The sequence below is a fragment of the Mustela nivalis genome (genome assembly GCF_964662115.1).
Source record: "Mustela nivalis genome assembly, chromosome: 10".
In the NCBI taxonomy this organism is placed as follows: domain Eukaryota; kingdom Metazoa; phylum Chordata; class Mammalia; order Carnivora; family Mustelidae; genus Mustela; species Mustela nivalis.
The window spans coordinates 79,953,971-79,969,384 of NC_139029.1; the positions used below are offsets into that span (position 1 = coordinate 79,953,971).

At 36.0% G+C, this 15,414-nt stretch overlaps 1 long non-coding RNA gene across 1 annotated transcript in view; it reads right to left on the reverse strand.

Moving 5' to 3' along the window:
• Window positions 1-15,414, reverse strand: part of LOC309841777 — a 117,618-nt gene that overhangs the window by 45,659 nt on the left and 56,545 nt on the right. Inside the window, exon 2 of the long non-coding RNA XR_014299306.1 lies at window positions 2,473-2,564. This is a non-coding gene — a long non-coding RNA (uncharacterized lncRNA). The remainder of the gene's footprint in view (window positions 1-2,472; window positions 2,565-15,414) is intronic.

Sequence of the window (15,414 nt, forward strand, 5' to 3'; positions counted from 1 at the left end):
AGAAGCAGCAAGGCCATAACCCAGTTCTCCCAAGTACCATCCCAGGGCTCTTTCTACTACCATGATAAATGCTACCTTTCTGAAGAAAAAAGTCATTTAAAAGCCCATTACAGAAATGACAAACTGGGAACCAGAAACAAAAATCTTAAGGAAAAAAGTAGGCCAAGTGCTGTATTGAGGTCTGAGAAGGCCATTTTAGCCTACTCAGGAACTGATTCAATTTTTCATTTTGGCATGATTTGAGCTTTCTTCTTTTTCATGTCCAGGTACAACTCTTTTTCAGGAAATTCACTATGGACAATTATCTACTTGGGGAAATAAATGAGACCCTTTTAAGTAGTGCTTCTTGCCCTGCAATGCAGAAAGATAAATCAGAATTTGTCCCCAAAACAATTTAATGAAGACATGAAAAATATATTTTAATATTCACGCACAGCTATGGGTAAATGAAAAATAAAACATACACATGATAAACACGGGAAATATAAACGATCAAATGTTAGTAACAAATATAATGTAATAAAACACTTAATTTACCAGATTACTCAGGTAATGGAATATGCACATGAATGTAATTTTCTAGTCAACTCAACGAATCAAAAATTGATTATTTTAGCCCTAACAAATTTTTATGAAATTTTACTCTCTCAAAAAGTAGCTATAATATTCTTAATGAAGGTTATTTGATAATTTAGAATATTGCAGTGGTTCTAGATCATCATTCTGAATATGAATTTTCATTGAGTTCTATAAGGTAAAGAAAATTGGATTTAAGTAGGTTAACTCCCAAAGCCTTATTTTAAAAATTCCTAAAATTTTTTCCTTAAAAATTTCAATTATTTCTATGTCTGGCCACGACCATGTATTTACTACTTGAGATTCTTGTCCACAGTAAAGAACTAGAAAACTGGAAAAAACGTGTTGAAAAATGTTTTTTAGACACTGGGTAATGGGCATATCAGGTCTGTGGCCTCAACCAGAGGTGAGGAAAAGAAAACAGATGAGATTATCTCTACAACAGCCCTAGATTTGCTGAAGTAGTGGCAGCATACAGGCAAGTAGAGAGCTTTCTAAAGTAAAAAGCTTCAGAAATCAGCATGGGAATCCCCTGTGTCTTTGCTGGACTACTAAATTACATATACACATGATAAAATTCTACTAGAAGAAGCAAAAAACTACAGACTATCTGAGACAAATAGTTCTCAGACCTCAAACAGGGCTGCAAAATATTCAAGCTCTGACTAGGTTTAGTAGACACATCTCTGTGAACACCTAAAACATTCAGTAGGGAACCAGAAAGATCAATACTTAAGAGCAGGGTTAAACCAGGCATATAGTATAAGCTATTTATACCTGCCCTAACAAAATAAAAAAAGTTTCAAAATGATCAAGCTGATCTCTGTAACTGAAGTGTCTACTAAACACTCTTAATTCCAGCTTTTAGAAAAGGGGAAAAAACATGCAATGAAATAATATGTCCAATGTCTAGATACTAATAAAAACTTACCTACTATATAAAGAAACAGACAAAAAATATGACCCATGGCCAGAATAAAAATGAGTGAAATCAAACAGATCCAGAAGTGGCAAAGACAATGCAGTTAGCAAACTAGGACTTTAAATTGCGCCTTCTTAACGTGCTCATAGATTGAGGGAGAAATATGAACATAACAAGAGAAATGGAAGATTTTTAAAAAGGAATTCAAGAGATTAAAGATAAATCTGTCTTGGATTTCAGGGAAGATGGTAGAGCAAGAGGATGCTTAGTTCACCTCATCCCACAAACACACCAGGATAACAAATATACAACTAACTCTGGAAATAACTTGCAGACTGACAAAACAGATATTTCACAGCTAATCATAGAGAGAAGGACATGTTGAAAAGGGTAGGAGAGATGGGGACACAATTAGGAACCAAACCCCCAGTAAGACTAACTACAAATGATAGGGACATTACAAGCATGGAGAAGCAAGAGGATCAGACACCACACTAGGCATTCCTAACACATGAGACCCATATTGGGAACATGAGTCTCCATTACATCTGGCTTTGAAAACCAGAGGGACTTACTTGTAGCTTTTAAAATCAGAGGGGCATAACTCAGGACACTTTAAAAATCAGTGAGCTTAACTCCAGGTAACCAAGAGGTCAATAGGCAGCTGAGTCCATGCCCTTAAAGAGAGTAATAAACACCTTGACCCAACACTCAACACAGAAGCAACAGTTTGAAAAACACCTGGGGTGTGCATGAAGATTGACTGACTAATCTCAGAACATAGGCTTGAGGGGTAGGGATTTTTAGATTTCTCTAGGAACAAAAGTGCTGGTGGGTTTTTTCTTTCCCATTTTTCTTTCCCTCACCAAACCTAGATGGCCAGAGGCTTGTGGGAGCCACTGCTAACACTCTTTATCTACTTTGCTAGCACCATGTACCCTCGCTTGCATGCTTTTCATATCCAACCTGCCCACCTTGGCTGACATTGCTCCAATATAGCTTCTGCTCTGTTGCACCCTGCAGGATGCCCCAGCAGAGGCTGGACCACTCCAAAGTGACTCTTGTCCTGAGTAAGGGGAGGGAGAAATAACCACACACATTAGTGCATTCACAGTTCCTGCAGCCAGGCCATTTAGCAGGCTCTTCAAGGAGCTAGGACTACCTTTGGTGTGCCTCCTGCTATTAAAACAGAAAGAGAATTGTAGTTAGCAAGGCTGTGTGCTAGCCCAAAACACCAAAAAGCCCATGGCAACCACAGCCAAACCTCTTAATAGCACAGAGAGCAAACCCTCCCCAGGGTACCCACAGGAGGCAAATTTGGTCACAACAAACAGGTGGGCTTAAAAAATTGCAACTTTGCCAAAATAGGATTGCACACCTAGCACATAGGAGACATCTCTGGAGTGCCTAGGTTTGGTGACAAAGTGGTTGTGCAAGAGGGCACAGAGAAACTCTTCTACACAGGGCTACTGTTTTCAAGACCAGAAGGTGTAGGAGAATAACTGAAATTAAAAAAAAAAAAAAAACCAACCAACATTAGAGGGAATCAAAAATAGCTTAGAGGATGCAGGAGAACAAATCATCAATATGGAACACAGGGTAAATAGAAAGCAACCGAGCTGAACAGAAAAAACAAAACAAAACAAAAAAACTATGCAATTAGGTTTAGAGAACTCAGCAACATCATCAAGCATAATATTTGCTTTATAGGGTATGCACAAGAAAAAGGGACAGGAAAATTATCTAAAGAAATAATGGTGGAGAACTGACATCCACGTCTAGGAAGCACAGAAAAACCCTAATGGAATGAACCCTAGGAAGTCCACATCAAGACACATAATATCTAAAATGGCAAACAAAATGATAAAGAAAATTTTAAAAGCAGCAAGAGAAAATAAAACAGCTAATTCAAGGGAAAACCCATAAGGATATCAGCAAATTTTTTTAGTGGCAACTTTGCAGGCTACAAGGGAATGGCATGATATAGTCAAAGGCTAAAAAACCAAACCACACCAAACCTACAACCCTACAACCAAGAATACTTTACCTAGCAAGATTATCATTCAAATAGAAGGGGAATTAGTTTCCCAGCCAACAAAAGTTAAAGGGATTTATCACCATGAAACCAGCATTACAAGAAATTAACTAAAGGGAGTTCTTTAAGTGGAAAGAAAAAAGGGAAGAAAATTATGAAAGAAAAAAATTCCACATATATAGTCAGTTAAATATATATATTATATGTTATATTATATTATATACTATACATATATACTATACATATATAGTATAGTTAAAATAGTAGATTAATCATTTATAAATCCAGTATGGAAGTTAAAAGTCAAAAATAATAAATCAATTATATCTATAAAAATTAGGCTGGATAAAAACTATGGCAACATATACATAAAATGTGTGTTTGGAGCATAATTTAATGCTTTTAGACTGTGTTCAAACTTAAGCAACCATCAGCTCACTAAAGACTGATATACACATAAAATGTTATGTATGAACGCAACTTAACCAGAAATCAAAAACCTATAATACATACACAAAAACTAAAGATAAAGGAATCTAAGCATAACACAAAAGAAAGCTGTCAAGCCATGGGAGAAGAGAATAAGAAAAGAAAGGAATAGAGCAGAATTACAATAATCAAAAAACAACTAACAAAATGGCAATAAGTTCAAGTATATCAATAATTTCTTTAAATGCAAATGCACTAAGTGCTCCAATCAAAACATAGAGTAACTAAAAATATAAAATATTTTTTATATTTTTATAAAATATAAAATATGAAAACATTTTATATTTATAAAATATAAAAACAAGGTCCATATATATTCTGCCAACAAGAGACTTGCTTCAAGAACTAAAGATATACAGACTGAAAGTGAAGGGATGGGCAAACATGTACTTTGCAAACAGAAGTGAAAAAGAAAAGGCAAGTATCAATGCTTATGTCAAACAAAATTGACTATAAAACAAAGACTGTAGCAATGCTTTATAGAGTAAATAGATGTTAAAACAAGAACTTTAACAAGATAGAAAGAAGGCCACTCCATAATGAAAAAGGGATCAATCCAGTAAGAGGATTAACAATTATAAATGCCTATACAAGCAACATAAGAGCACCTATATACATAAAGCAAATGTTAGCAGACATAAAAGGAGAAATGGAGAGTAATATAGTAAGCAAAGGGTATTTTAACACCATACTTACATCACTGAATTGATCATCCAGAGAGAAAATAAAAAAGAAAACTATAACTTTGAATGACACATTAGACCAGATGGACCGAACAAATGTATACAGAACACTTCATCCAAAACCAAGAAAACACATTATTTTCAAGTGCACATGAAATATTTTCTAAGATAGATCATATATTAGGCCACAAAACAAGTGTCAAAAAAGTATAAGAATTGAAATCATTAAAGGGAAGTTCATAGTGATATATATTAAGAAACGTGAAAAATATCAATCTAATCTTACCTCTAAAGCTAGAAGATGAAGAAAAATCAGAGCCTATAGCTAGTAGAAGAAAGGAAATAGGTTAGATCAGAAATAAATGAAATAGAGACTAAAAGAAGACACTAGAAAACTAGCCAATAAGGAAAAGTCAGTGCCTGGCTTCCAAGTTTCAAAGGAATGGCTGACTTTTGTTAGGGGCTAACACAGTGACTTCAGTTGAAGCCAGTGCTTATTTACCACTCTGAACACCCGAGGGCCCTTAGAATTATGCTAAATCTACTCTGTCATGCTTTCTAAATGGAAGAATAAAGATCGGATGACAGCACATTTGTTTACAACTGGTTTACTGAATATTTTAAGGCCACTGTTGAGACCTCCTGCTTAGAAAAAAAATATTTCTTTCACAATATTACCGCTCACTGACAATGCACCTGGCCACCCAAAAGCTCTGATGGAGAAGTATAACAAGAGTCATGTTTTCATGCTAACACAATATCCATTTTACAGCCCATGGATCGAGCAGTAATTTTGATTTTCAAGTCTTCTTATTTAAGAAATACACTTTGTAAGGCTACAGCTGCTATGGATAGTGATACCTTCTGACAGATCTGGGCAAAGCAAAATTTAAAACCTTCTGAAAAAGATTTACCATTCTAGAGGCTATTAACATTTGTGATTCACGGAAACAGATCAAAATGTCAACAAGGACAGGGGTTTGAAAGAAGATCATTCTAACCCTCATAAATGACTTCAAGGGGTTTGAGACTCCAGTGGAGGGAGTAACTGTAGATGTGATAGAGCAAGAGAACAAGAAGTAGAAATGTGGGCTAAAGATGTGACTCAGTTGCTGAAATCTAATGATAAAACATAAATGGATGCAAAGTTGTTTTTAACAGATGAGCAAAGAAAATGACTTCTTGAGATGGAATCTACTCTTGGTGAAGATTCTGTGAAGATGATTGAAAACACCAATGAAGGATTTATACTGTTACATAAACTTAGTTGAAAAAGCAGCAGCAAGGTTTGAGAGAATTGACTTTAATTTTTAAAGTTCTATGGTGTGTAGAATGCTATCCAACAGCATCACATGTTACAGAGAAATTTCCTTGTGAAAGGAAGAGTCAAAAGATGCAGCAAACTTTATCACTGCCTAGTTTTAAGAAATTGACAAACCATCCAATATTGGGTAACCATCACCCTGGTCAGTCAGCAGGCAACAACACTGAGGCAAGACCCCTCACCAGTATAACATTACACCTCACTGAAATCTCAGATGATAGCATTTTTTTTTTTTTGCAATAAAGTGTTCTTAAGTATTTAAAATAAGCTCTTTTAAATAAAGCTGTGTACATTTTTGTAGACATGAAGCTATTACACACTTAACAAACTACAGTATAAACATTTTATGTGCACTGGAAAAATCAAAAAAATTCATTTGACTCGCTTTATTGGGATATTCATTTTATTGTGGTGCTCTAAAACCCAACCTTCAGTATCTCTGATGTATGACTGTGTTAAGCCATTGCCAACACCTCCTTTAATCTTAGAATTTGGTCTCATTAGAATTTTGTCTCATGAAGTCTTTTGGGTTTTCCATATATAGTATATCATCTGCAAAGAGTGATAGTTTGACTTCCTCTTTGCCAATTTGGATGCCTTTAATTTCTCTTTGTTGTCTGATTGCTGAGGCTGGGACTAGTACTATGTTGAACAGCAGTGGTGATAAAGGATGCCCCTGCCATGTTCCTGAACTTAGCAGAAAAGCTTTCAGTTTTTCTTCATTGAGAATGATATTTGCGGTGGGTTTTCATAGGTGGCTTTGATGATATTGAGGTATGTGCCCTCTATCCCTACACTTTGAAGAGTTTTGATCAGGAAGGGATGCTGTACCTTGTCAAATGCTTTTTCAGCATCTATTGAGAGTATCATATGGTTCTTGTTCTTTCTTTTATTAATGTATTGTATCACATTGATTGATTTATGGATGTTGAACCAACCTTGCTGCCCAGGAATAAATCCCACTTGGTCATGCTGAATAATCATTTTAATGTATTGTTGGATCCTATTGGCTAGTATTTTGGTGAGAATTTTCGCATCTGTGTTCATCAAGGATATTGGTCTGTAGTTCTCTCTCTCTTTTTTTTTTTTTTTAAGATTTTATTTATTTATTTGACAGAGAGAGATCACAAGTAGGCAGAGAGGCAGGCAGAGAAAGAGAGAAGAGGAAGCAGACTCCCTGCTGAGCAGAGAGCCCAATGAGGGACTCGATCCCAGGACCCTGAGATCATGACCTGAGCCAAAGGCAGCGGCTTAACCCACTGAGCCACCCAGGCGCCCTGTAGTTCTCTTTTTTGAAGAGATCCTTGTCTGGTTTGGGGATCAAAGTTATGCTGGCCTCATAAAATGAGTTTGGAAGTTTTCCTTCCATTTCTATTTTTTGGAACAGTTTCAGGAGAATAGGAATTAATTCTTCTTTAAATGTTTGGTAGAATTCCTCTGGGAAGCTGTCTGGCCCTGGGCTTTTGTTTGTTTGGAGATTTTTTTTGATTGTTTCAATCTCCTTACTGGTTATAGGTCTGTTTGGGTTTTCTATTTCTTCCTGGTTAAGTTTTCCTTTCTTCTGGGGTGTCCAGATTGTCAAATTTGTTGGCGTAGAGTTGCTCATAGTATGTTCTTATAATTGTCTGTATTTCTTTGGTGATAGTTGTGATCTTTCCTCTTTCATTCATGATTTTATTTATTTGGGTCCTTTCTCTTTTCTTTTTGATAAGTGTGGCCAGGGGTTTATCAGTCTTATTAATTCTTTCAAAGAACCAGCTCCTAGTTTTGTTGATTTGTTCTATTATTTTTTTGGTTTCTATTTCATTGATTTCTGCTCTGATCTTTATGACTTCTCTTCTGCTGGGTTTAGGGTTTCTTTCTTGTCCTTTCTCCAGCTCCTTTAGGTATAGGGTTAGGTTGTGTATTTGAGGCTTGTACCGCTATATATTTTCCTCTTAGGACTGCCTTTGCTGTGTCCCACAGATTTTGAACTGTTGTGTTTTCATTATCATTTGTTTTCATGATTTTTTTCAATTCTTCTTTAATTTCCTGGTTGACCCATTCGTTCTTTAGAAGGATGCTGTTTAGTCTCCATGTATTTGGCTTCTTTCCAAATTTCCTCTTGTGATTGAGTTCTAGCTTTAGAGCATTGTGGTCTGAAAATATGCAGGGAATGATCCCAATCTTTTGATACTGGTTGAGACCTGATTTAGGACCCAGGATGTTATCTATTCTGGAGAACGTTCCATGTGCACACAAGAAGAATGTGTATTCTGTTGCTTTGGGATGAAATGGTCTGAATATATCTGTGATGTCATCTGGTCCAGTTGTCATTTAAGACCTTTATTTCCTTGTTGATCTTTTGCTTGGATGATCTGTCCATTTCAGTGAGGGGAGTGTTAAAGTCCCCTACTATTATTGTTTTATTGTTGATGTGTTTCTTTGATTTTGTTATTAATTGGTTTATATAGTTGACTTTTCCCATGTTAGGGGCATAGATATTTAAAATGATTAGATCTTCTTGTTGTACAGACCATTTGAGTATGATATATTGTCCTCCCTCATCTCTTTTTATAGCCTTTGCCTTAAAATCTAATTGATCTGATATAAGGATTGGCACCCTGGATTTCTTCTGATGTCCATTAGCATGGTAAATTGTGTTCCACCCTCTCACTTTAAATCTGGAGGTGTCTTTGGGTCTCCCAAACTGCTAGAACTTGTAGAGGAATACAGTAAAGTGTCATGATATAAAATCAATGCACAGAAATCAGTTACATTTCTTTACACCAACAAAACAGAAGACAGAGAAATTAAGGAGTCAATCCCATTTACAATTGCACCCAAAACCATAAGGTACCTAGGAATAAACCTAACCGAAGAAGCAAAGAATCTATACCCAGAAAACTATAAGGTACTCATGAAATAAAGTGAGAAAGACACAAAGAAATGGAGAAAATGTTCCATGCTCATGGATTGGAAGAACAAATATTGTGAAAATGTCTATGCTACCTAAAGCAATCTACACATTTAATGCAATCCCTATCAAAATCCCATCCATTTATTTCAAAGAAATGGAATAAATAATCCTAAAATTTATATGGAACCAGAAAAACCTTGAATAGCCAAAGGAATATTGAAAAAGAAAGCCAATGTTGGTGGCATCACAATTCCGGACTTCAAGCTGTATTACAAAGCCGTCATCATCAAGACAGTATGGTACTGGCACAAAAACAGACACATAAATCAAACAGAATAGAGAGCCCAGAAAAAGACCCTCAACTCTATGGTCAACTAATCTTCGACAAAGCAGGAAAGAATGTTCAATGGAAAAAAGTATCCTCTTCAACAATTGGTGTTGGGAAAATTGGAGAGCCACATGCAGAAAAATGAAATTGGATCATTTCCTTACACCACACATGAAAATAGACTCAAAACGGATGAAGGGCCTCCATATGAGAAAGGAATCCATCAAAATCCTTGAGGAGAACACAGGCAGCAACCTCTTTGACCTCAGCCATAGCAACATCTTCCTAGGAACATTGCCAAAGGCAAGGGAAGCAAGGGCAAAAATGAACTATTGAGACCTTATCAAGATCAAAAGCTTTGGCACAGCAAAGGAAACAGTCAACAAAACCAAAAGACAACTGACAGAATGGGAAAAGATATTTGCAAATGACATATCAGATAAAGGGCTATTATCCAAAATCTGTAAAGAGTTCAGCAAACTCAACACCCAAAGAACAAATAATCCAATCAAGAAATAAGCAGAGGACATGAACAGATATTTCTGCAAAGAAGATAACTAGATGGCCAACAGACATATGAAAAAATTCTCCACATCACCTGGCATCAGGGAAATACAAATCAAAACCACAATGAGATACCACCTCACACCAGTCAGAATGGCTAAAGTTAACAAGTCAGGAAATGAAAGATGCTGGCGAGGATGTGGAGAAAGGGGAACCTTCCTACATTGTTCGTGGGAATGCAAGCTGGTGCAACCACTCTGGAATACAGCATGGAGATTCCTCAAAAAGTTGAAAATAGAGCTACTCTATGACCCAGCAATTGCACTACTAGGTATTTACCCTAAAGATACAAACATAGTGATCTGAAGGGGAATGTGCACCTGAATGTTTTAGCAGCGATGTCCACAATAGCCAAACTATGGAAGGAACCTAGATGTCCATCAACAGATGAATGGATAAAGAAGTGGTATATATATACAATGGAATACTATGCAGCCATCAAAAGAAATGAAACCCTGCCATTTGTGACGACGTGGATGGAACTAGAGGGTATTATGCTTAGCAAAATAAGTCGATCAGAGAAAGAAAACTATCATATGATCTTCTTGATATGAGGAAGTGGAGATACAACGTGGGTGGTTTCAGGGGTAGGAAAAGAATAAATGAAAGAAGATGGGATTGGGAGGGAGACAAAGCATAAGAGACTCTTAATCTCACAATACAAACTGAGGGTTGCTGGGGGTTAGGGGGTAGGGAGAGGGTGGTGGGATTATGGACATTGGGGTGGGGGTATGTGCTATGGTGGGTGCTGTGAAGTGTGTAGACCTGGTGATTCACAGACCTGTACCCCTGGGGCTAATAATATGTTATATATTTATTTAAAAATTTTAAAAAAAGGTATTTTGTCTCATGAGAAAAAGTGTTAATTAAAATTGTTACAGAACATAGTATAAAGAAACATGGTGTCAGACACTGATGTTCTGTAAAGTAAGCTCCTTGAGGGCAGAATTTAAATCCAATGGATTATTATATTTTCAGTCTGGCACAGTATCTAATGTATGATGGACACTTGATATAATTTATTGAATAAATGAGTTAAATGAAATACATTACTCCAACACAATGGACCAAGGCTGCTGATTTATCAATTAACATTAGAATTTCAACTTCTCTAGTTCAATAAAAAACGTTTTTTTACCATTTTCCCTTAAACATATATATATGTCTCTGCATTAACCCTGTAAGAGTAGAATGGTCTCTTATTCCATAAATAAATTTTAGTGATCACATTCAGGAAATTAAACTCTGATATAGCACTATTATCTAATACACACTCTGTACTTAGATTTTATCTTTTGTTTAAAAATTCTAGGATGGAGTGAAGAGAGGGAAGATGGCAGAGTAGGAGACTCCAGAGCTCACATCTTCCCACAGATACACTTAAAGCAACTACACACATTGCAACTCACTCTGCAAACAATCTGAAGATTTGAACAGTCTGCCATAGCTAGTTGTAGAGAGAAGGCCACATTGAAAATAACAGGAGGGACAGAGATGTGATCAGGAAACAAACCCCCAGTCTAATTACCCAAGAGAGGGATGGACAAGCTTGAGGAGTGAGGGCATCAGACCTCAAACTGGGCACCCCCTGATCCTGGTGACTCACACTGGGAATCTGAGTCTTCACAATGTGTGGCTTTGAAAATCAATATGCTTAATTCCAGGAGAGCAAGAAGGCTCTAAGAAACCAAATCTCCACATTTAAAGAGACAGTGTGCTAATAAATAAGTTGACCTGAGACACAGCATCAAAGGCAGTTTGAAAAGTACGAGGGATATATGTGAGGATGTAGTGGTTAATTTTAGGATATGTGCTGGAAGGACAGAGATATTCAAGAGCTTTCTTCAAGAACAAAAGTGTTGGTAATGCTATTTCCCTTCCCATTTCTCAGTCTAGATAACCTGAGGCTTTGTGGAGATAGTTCTGAAACTCATCATGTAACTTCATAGTATCATGTACCCTGCCCTAGCATTCCCCTGTGGACCCACTTCATTCAAAGTGCCCATCCAAGCAGGAATCCCTCAAAAGTAGCTCCACACTGCCATACCTAATAGGCAGCCCAACATGAGACCAGCACCCCTCAAAAGTGACTTCTTCTCAGGGGAGGAGGGATAGAAACTCTGCCCACCAGCATTCCCACAGCAATCTCAGCACCTCATTGTAGACAGCTAGACTGGGTGCTAGTCCTTTTAGGCCTGGGACTGAGGTAGCAGGGAAGAAATTGCCTACAAGCACACCCCCATTAACTGCACTTAGGCCTCAAAGCCAGACACACATGGTATAAGCCCTGCCACCAGTGCACCCATAGTGTTAGTCTCAGCCACAACAACGCAAGAGTAGCCCTGCATAACGAGGGGGTTCTGCCCTACAGATCATCATAGAAACCCTTAAACACAAGACCCTTGGAAAATGTAGCTGTCCTACAGAAACATAAAATTAGTCAGACAAAATTAGACAGAGAAATCTGATCCAAATGAAAGAACAAGACAAAAACTAGAGTAGAATTAAATGAAACAGACAGAAGCAATTTGCCTCATAAAGAGTTCAAAGTAAGTCATAAAGATACTCTTCTGACTTGAGGCAAGACTGGATGAACTCAGTAAGGACTTCAACAAAGAGACAGAAAATATAAAAAGAACCAGTCATAGCTGAAGAATATAGTAACTGAAATGAAAAATGCATTAGAGAGAATCAAAAGCAATTAGAGGATGCAGAAGAATGGATCAGGGATCTAGGAGACAAGGAAAGGAAAGTAACCAAGCTGAACAGCAAAAATAAAAATAAAAAATGAGGGTGAGTTAAGGTACTTCTGTGACATTATTAAGCATAAGAACATCTGATTTATGTAGGTCCCAGAAGTAGAAGAGAAAACAAGGGGCAGAAAAATTATTTGAAGAAATATTATTTGAAAACTTCTCAAAAATAGGAAAGAAAACAGATATCTAGATCCAGTAATCAAAGAGAGCCCCAAACAAGTTGAACCAAAGGAGATATACACCAAGACACATAATAATTAAATGGCAATTTTAAAGATAAAGATAAATACCATTTAAAGATTAAATGGTATCTTAAAAGTAAGAGTAAAGTATATAGTTACATACAAGGGAAAACCCATAGGATATCAGATGAGTTTTGAGCAAAATTTTTGCAGGCCAGAGTGGTGTGTGTGTGTGTGTATGTGTGTGTGTGTGTTTTTTTTCATATATTCCAAGTGCTGGGGGCAATAAAATCCTACAACTAAGAATACTCTCCCCAAAAAGATAATCATTCAGAATTGAAGGAGAGATAAAGCTTTTCCCAGACAAACAAAATTTAAAGGAGTTTATCACCACTAAATCAGTCTTACAAAAAATGTTAAAGGGATATTTTAAGTTGAACAAAAAGGCCATAACTAGAAGTAATTATGAAAAGAAAATATTTTATTTGAGAATGTTAAAATATATTAACTATAGCCAATCAATCATTTATAAAACTAGGAAGTTAAAACACAAAAATAATAAAATCAATTCTAACTACAAAAGTTAGTCATGGTATTCACAAAAGAAAAAGATGTAAGATGTGATATTATAGACATAAAACAGAGAAAGCAACATTTAGTGCTTTTGTGTTAAAAGTTAAGTAACCATCAACTCATTATACACTGCTATATACATAGAATAATACATATAATCCTCATGATAACCACAAATCAAAAATCTATAATAGATCCATACACACAAAAGAAAATTATCCAAGTATAACACTAAAGAAATCCATTAAACCACAAAAGAAGAGAGCAAGAGGAGAAACAGAACCAAAAAAACTACCAAAATACAATTTAAAAATGGTAATAAGTACATACTTACCAATAATTACTTTAAATATAAATGGATTAAAAGCTCTAATAGAAAAACACAAGGTGGGTGCCTGGGTGGCTCAGTGGGTTAAACCTCTGCCTTCAGCTCAGGTCATAATCTCAGGGTCCTGGGATCAAGTCTTGCATCAGGCTCTCTGCTCTGTGGGGAGCCTGCTTCCTCTACTCTCTCTCTCTCTCTGCCTGCCTCTCTGCCTACTTGTGATCTCTCTGTCAAATAAATAAATAAAAATCTGTAAAAAGAAAAAAAAGAAAGAAAAAAAGAAAAACACAAGGTAACTAAATGAATACAAAGACATGACCCATCTGTATGCTGCTTATTAGAGATTCACCTTGGACCTAAAGACATACAGACAAAGTGAAGGAATGGAAAGACATATTCATGCAAATGGAAGTGAAAAGAACTGGGTAGCAATACTCTTATCAAATAAAAGACTTTAAAGCATAGACTCTAACAAAAGAAAAAAAAAGTCATTATATAACAATAGGGATCAATCCAAGAAAAGGATATAATATTGTAAATGTCTATGGATGCAATATAGAAGCACCTAAATATATAATAAGCAAATATTACAGTCATAAAGGGAGAAATGGACAGTAATACAATAATAGTAGGGGAATTTAACACCCCACTTAAATCAATGGATAGATCATCCAGGCAGAAAATCAATAAGGAAGTAGTGGCTTTGAATGACACATTAGACAAGTGGATATATATAGAACACTCCACCTAAAAACAGCACAATACATATTTTTTTCCTTTTTTTTTTTTGCAGTATTCTCTAGGATAGGTGATATGATGGACCACAAAATAAATTTCAAAATTTAAGAGCTTGAAATCACACTGATTGTCTTTTCCAATCACAATGGCATGAAACAAGAAATCAATAAAACAAAACAAAACAAAACAAAAAAACCTGAAAGAAACTCAAACATATGGAGGCTAAATAACATGTTACTAAACAACTCATGGGTCAGTGAAGAAATCAAAAAAGACATAAAGAATACCTGGAGATAATTTAAAATAGAAACACTACAGTTCAAAATTCATGGGGTTCAGTAAAAGCAGTTCTAAGATGTAAGTGATACTATCAATATAGTAACAAAGTTCTGCTTCAAGAATAAGGAAAATGTCAAGGAATCTATTCTTACACTTACAGGAACTAATAAAGAACAAATAGCCCAAGTTAGTAGAAGGAAGAAAACAACAAAGATCAGAATAGAAATAAAGACAGTATGGAGATTCCTCAAAAAGTTATAAAAAAAAAAAAAAAGAGTGCTATTGCTGAACCATAAGCATATGACTACTAGGTATTTATCCAAAGGATACACTATTACTAGGTACTTATCCAAAGGATACAAACATAGTGATCTGAAATGGGACATGTACTTCAATGTTTATAGCAGCAATGCCCTCAATAGCCAAAATATGGAAAGATCCCATCAACAGATGCATCTATAAAGATTTGGTATATACAGTGGAATATTACTCAGCCACCAAAAAGAATGAAGACTTGCCATTTCTGATGGCATGGATGGAACTACAGGGTATTACGCTAAGCAAAATAAGTCAGAGAAGGACAGATACCATATGATTTCACTCATATGTGGAATTTAAGAAACAAAACAGATGAACATAGGGGAAGAGAAGGAAAAATAAGACAAAAACAGAGAGGGAGCAAACCATAAAGGAATCTTAACTTTAGGAAACAATGAGGGTTTGTGGAGAGAAGGTAGATGG